Genomic DNA, 6,340 nt, shown 5'->3' on the forward strand with positions numbered 1-6,340 from the left:
TAGTAGTGGTTTGTATTCTCCTGCTTGTGTTTTGGGGTTCCTGGAGATTCCTTACAACCTAGTTCTGTTGTAAGTGTTGTCCATAGGTTATTTACTATCTAGTTGTTCTGTCTGCTTTTATGGGAGAATTCAGAGAAAATGAAATACTATTTCATGGCCACTCCCCTTGCCACTGCCATCTTCTCCAAGGCCCCAGGTTAAGAATCATTTATATGTATGTACCAAAGAATGTACCAAAGCATTTTCATTCCATTTATAGAACATAGTATAATGATGAAAAGTAATAGTATGCTGGGTGCAGCTGAGAAGGGGAGAGGAAGGAGGTATGGAGGGAAGTGAATTGAGCACTAATTTCCTCATTTTACGCAGTGAGGGAACTAAGAAATACCTTCTAAAGTTGGTGGATAAAATGGCAATACACCTTGATTACCCAGAGGATTCTCTGAAGAACTGTTAGAAAAATATAAGAAAATTCAGTAAAGTGGTTAATTGTGAAATTAGTTGATAGAAATCAATAGCTCTGCAACATAATTAACATCTCAAGTGCTTGCTATGTGGCAGGCACTTTTCAAAGAACTCTTCAAAAATAATTTGCTTAATCTTCTAAACAATTCCCTGAGGTAAGCACTATGATTATCCTCATTCTACGGAAAAGGAAACTGTGGCACTTAGAGAGATTCAATAACTTGCCCTAATTCACAAAGCCAAAGATCATATTTAAATTAGGCAATAAGGCACCAAAAGGCTATGCTTCGGTTGCTATGCTATTATATCACTGCTTCAGAAAGAAACCACCACCAATTCAAAACTATAACAAAGAGACTATCTTGTTAATCAAAGCACAAAATACACAAAATGTTTGAGAATCGTATAAGAAATGTACAGACCTACCTGAAAAAAAGCTTTGAATTTCTATGAAGACACACAAAATAAGATTCAAATAAATAGAATTGTATACTTTAATATTAAACAAGGCAAGACAATAGTAATAAAATATCAACTCAATTATCTCTAAACTTTAAATTATCTCAAAATTGTTCAATTATCTCTAAATTTAATCTGATCTCAATTTTTAAAAAACTAACATGACTATTAGTGGGACTAGACAAATCGATTCTAAAGGAAAAAAGTATGGGTTTCATATGAACTATAAACATGCAGGATACTCCATGAAAAAATATTTTAAAAAGAATAACTGCTGTAGAGTGGGAAGGATTGCCCTACCATATATTTTAAAATAACATAAACCTACAGTAATTGAAAGTTTGGGACCAGCACAAGAACAGAGAGACACATCAATGCAAAAGAGATTCAAATACATATGGAATTGTTATATATGATAAAGTTAGCATTTCAAAACAGTAGAGGAAGTTAGATTATTCAATAAAGGGAACACTGGCTAAACATTTGGGAGAAAATAAAGCTGGAACCTTTTTTTCCCCCTACACTAAAATAAATTCCAGGTAGATCAAAGATTGAAAACTGGGAGAGATAGAGATGTTGGTTAAAGGGGACAAATTTCCAGTTGTAAGAGGAATAAGTTCTGGGGTCTCACAAGCTACTTGTTTACTCACTATCTATACTTAACCTCCCCTCTAAGTTTCATCCATTCTATTTGTTTTCTTTTCTCCTATAGCAGAATTGAATATTCTCAAATAACAGAGCAAATACACAATATACATGGAAGACTTTCCTTTTTCATCTTGTACCCTTCTAGGCTATTTGAAAAGAAAAAGTTATAATGGGCCTGAACTACTCCAAAAATACTAATAATTGACAATAAAAATGAAAATCTTCTATACCTATATCCATGCATGATTATAAAGATTTATCCATTATTAATGGTTTTACATTGAAGTATTAATTTATTTTAACAATTTTTATATGGTTTCTCTGTATCCTAAGATTTCATAGCTAAGAGTTCCATTGTGTAAATCACCAAGTAGATCATGAGAGGAAATACAACGCAACAGCTAAGACCTCAGGCTTTGAGGTCAGGCGAATGTGGGTTTGAATCCTGGCTGTTTGACCAAGGCGAGATATTAGAACTCTGTTCCCAGTTTCCCCATCTGTAAAGTGGAAACAATAAATAATAAGACTACTACTTCCTAGGGTCATTGTGAGAAGGAAATTAAATGAATGTAAAATGCTTAACACGTTGCCTGGAACATTTTAAGTTATCTGCTATTAGCTTCATTACATTGAGGGTGAGGCCACAACTTACATTTCATGTTCCCACAAAGGCCTATTATTCGTTCTTGGTAAAACCTTAGTGAGTTGAATCAACTGTAGCTTCCACAGAGAAGAAAAAGGTGGGAGGCAGGGAAGACCAAAGCAAAAACAGTCAATATGTTTAAAGGGAAGCAATTAAGGAGAATAGCGTCAGCTAATATGAAGCAGCCTCTAAGACTTGCAAAGTACCTACAGATTTCCTAACAATTACTCCTTATGAAAAGTTTTGTTTGTTCCTTAGGAAGAGTCTGAGATTTTATTTAATTACCTTGATTTTGGTCCCAGGTCTTGGCAATATTCTTCTGGCATCCTCTACTGCATGAGGTTTCAGGACAGGCAAGTCAAAGCACAGCCCGCAGGGATTTTTGTTCTTCCCCAGCAGTAGCCTCTCCATTGTTAATAATTCAGCGGATTTTAAGGAAGCGATTGTTTAAGGGATAATTCTGCTTGGCTTTGTAAAGAGCCCTGAGACAATAGATGCAGAGTCTGGCTGGTACCAGAAGCCAGTTCAGCAAGGAATCAGCCCTAGGGCTGGAGAGTCTTCTGGAAGAACTGACCTTTATGATTGCCTCTGGAAACCCAAATGTTGATGAATCAGGAAGAGAACACATAGGACTTGAATTCCAGAGGACGTAAATTCTGATCCTAATTCTGGCACTCACAGTGTCTGAGCATTTCAATTAGTGTTCATTCATTTGTTCATTCATTCATTCAATATCTGTTGCTCACCAACCATGCTAAGTACTGGAAATATAGACATGAATAAAAGCAGTTATCTCTATATCAGATAGATATAGTTATTAGAGATATAGATGGCAGCATTCCCCAGATATTTAGTCAAATACTATTCCGGGGACTTCCCTGGTGGTCCAGTGGTTAAGAATCCGCCTTACAATGCAGGGAACGCAGGTTCCATCCCCGGTCAGGGAACTAAGATCCCACATGCCACAGGGCTACTAAGCCCACACGCCACAAGTACGGAGCTCACACACCACAACTAGACAGCCCACGTGCCACCACTACAGAGCCCGTGTGCTGCAACTACTGAGCCTGCGTGCTCTGGAGCCCATGCACCACAACTAGAGAGAAGCCCACACACCGCAACAAAGAGCCCATGCACCGCGATGAAGAGGCTGTGCGCTGCAACAAAAAGATCCCATGTGCCGCAACTAAGACCCAACAGAGCCAAAAATAAATAAACAGATATTTTTTAAAAAACATTATTTTGGGTGTTTCTGTGACAGTGTTTTATGGATGAGATTAACATTTAGATGGGTAGACTTCAACAGTAGATTAGACTACAATTTTAATCACTAGGGTAAAGCAGATTGCCCTCCATAATGTGAATGGGCCTCATTCAATCAGCTGAAAGCAGTTGAATAAACAAAAGACCAAACCTCCCCGAAGAGAGAATTTTCTAGCAGACTACCTTCAGACTTTCTCTGCAGCTCTTCCTGCTGGCCTTCAAACTGGAACATCAGCTCTCCCTGGGTCTCCACCCTGCTAGCCCACCCTGAAGGCTGGACTTGTCAGCCTCCATGATCACACAAACCAATTCCTTATAGAAAAAAGAGAAAAGAAAGAAAATATAAACACACACACACACACACACACACACACACATACAATCATCCCTCAGTATTGGCAGGGGATTGGTTGCAAGACCCCTGGGGATACTACAGTTGCTCAAGTCCTTTATATACCTTTATATAAAATGGTGTCGTACAGTTGACCCTTCATGTGCACAGATTCAGAACCAGCAGATACAGAGGGCCCTAATATATATATCTCCTATATGGGTATGCTTGGTTATGTATATGCATGCTTAAATATATATATTCTCTGGAGAACACTGACTAATATGTCTTTCTGAGAATTACAAGGTGTCCCAAGGTTGATACTGACCCCCACTGAGGGAGGGAGAGGGGACTCCTGGCAACCTTGGGCAAGCACACCTTACACAACTATACACAGCAGCCATGTATGCATGCTTCTTGCCCAAGTCATTCCTGAATAAAGGTCTTTTATCCTCGTTACCCTTACCACTAGCAATAGCATATAACGACAGATAGGTGAACTGTGGGCTGGAAAACATCAATATATTTTGGTACTATCAGTCCAAAAGATGACTAGCAATGAAACATGATGGGAACTGATCCAAAATGACAAATATGAAAAATTGAAAGATGACAGGTGAAAGTTAATCTATAAAGAAAAATTCATATATCAGTGAGAAAAAGATGGATAACACAGTGTTTAAGACGGAAATGGACATGAGCAGATAGCTCTGTAAATGGAACATAAAAGCACTGTTCAACTTCAGTAATAACCAAAGAAATGCAACCTCGCAACAATAAAAACACCACTCTGCCCATCAAACGGGCACAGTTCAGCTAATGTGTGTGTGGGTATAGGGTAACAGGCACCTTCCAGGCTGCTTGTGGGAGGGTAAATGGGTCAATGTTTCTGAAGAACCATTTGAAAAAATTCCCAAAAGTCTTTAAAATGTTTATATCCTTTGGACCAACATACACACTCGTAGGCATTTATCCCAAGGAAACTGAAAGACACATGAAGATTTATGAACAAGAGTGTTCATTAGAATGTTATTTCTAATGGTATAAAATTGGAAATAACCTAAATGCCAACAATAAGGAATGATTAAATAAAGTATAGTCATTAATACAATGAAATAGGATGCAACAATTTCTTCAAATATTTTTGTGCCCTGTCTTCTTTCAGGGACTCCAATTACACGTATATTATAGACCATTTGAGTTTTACGATAACTCACTGAGACTCAGTTCATTTTTTCATTCTTTTCTCTCTGTTTCCTGAAGACGTTCACGCCCTGGCGTTTCTAGCCTGCCTGGCACATGGAAAAAGAGGGTCTTGGCAGCAAAGCAAGTCCTCGTGTAAAGAGATCCAGTATTGGCATTTGGAAGTAGGACAGGCATGAATGGAAATGGTGAGATCCAAGAAGATGCAGGCAGAGCACCAACAGCTGCTCTGGTCTCAACCTGGCCCTTCCATAGGTTCAGGTCCCAACATGGCTTGTGAACCAACTTCACCATCAATTGAGATTTTAAGTGTATCTCCACACCCAGGGAAAGAATTATGCTGCGGGCAGGGGCAGAGGCAGGAAGGAATGCCTCCACAAAACCAGGAAAAAAGGGAAAGAGAAGACATGGTCCTAGGTGTAAGCTCTGCCATGGGGAAGATTGTACAAACAGCCTTAGCTGTCTTCCACTCCTACTGGACGGCCATCCGCCACCCTTGTCACCATCCATCCCAGTATTGGTCAGTGGAGCTTGGCAGGTTACAGCCCAAACTGGGCAGGAAAAGAGAACAGCTGGGGCCTGATTGGGCCTGTGAACGAGGGTGGAGAAGGCTAAAAGCTGGAGTCAGATGGGCAGGGTGCAGTCTGGCTGACAGAGGAGAGGGTGCCAGGCTGGCCACCATCCTCAGCCACAGTTCAGGCAAACCAACCAGTCCAGACAGAGCAAAGTACCACATTTCAAACACCAGCTCTGCGCCGGACACTGGAGGGCTGAGGCTGCTTCAAGTGCTTTCCACTGAAGCCCAGATCTGCCTTGGAACAGAGAAATGGGAAAGGAGGTGGAAAATCAGGGTCACAGCTGGTCCATAAACCATGAGGCAGGGGAACATGGCAGGACTGGGTGTGGACCACTGGCATCCTTGGAGCCAAGTGCTCTGAGTATGTTCTCAGCAACTGCCATTGGGCCACATTAAAATGTATTCCTAGGTGATACTGAAGAAACATTCCCAGGCGCCAACCATATTTCTGGCGGTCTTTCCTCATAATCCTCGTGTTTTCAGTTTGTGGAAAGTTCAGAAGCTATCTATAATTTATTCCTTCAGCTTTGTCTCCCTCTCCTCCTTCACACAAACCCTCTACACTGGGCAAACCCATGTACACACCGATCCTCAACCAAAGGCTTCCATTTCCTGCGTCCACAGCTTGACCTTCAAAGTTCCACACCTCACCCAGGGCCTTCCCTCTCCCCACATGTCAGGGAGAACACACACACACACACACACACACACACACACACACACACACCTGTCAAGAACTATGAAGGGTCTG

The sequence above is a fragment of the Neophocaena asiaeorientalis genome, unplaced genomic scaffold, assembly GCF_003031525.2.
Source record: "Neophocaena asiaeorientalis asiaeorientalis breed wild unplaced genomic scaffold, Neophocaena_asiaeorientalis_V1.1 scaffold353, whole genome shotgun sequence".
NCBI classification, from domain to species: Eukaryota; Metazoa; Chordata; class Mammalia; order Artiodactyla; family Phocoenidae; genus Neophocaena; species Neophocaena asiaeorientalis.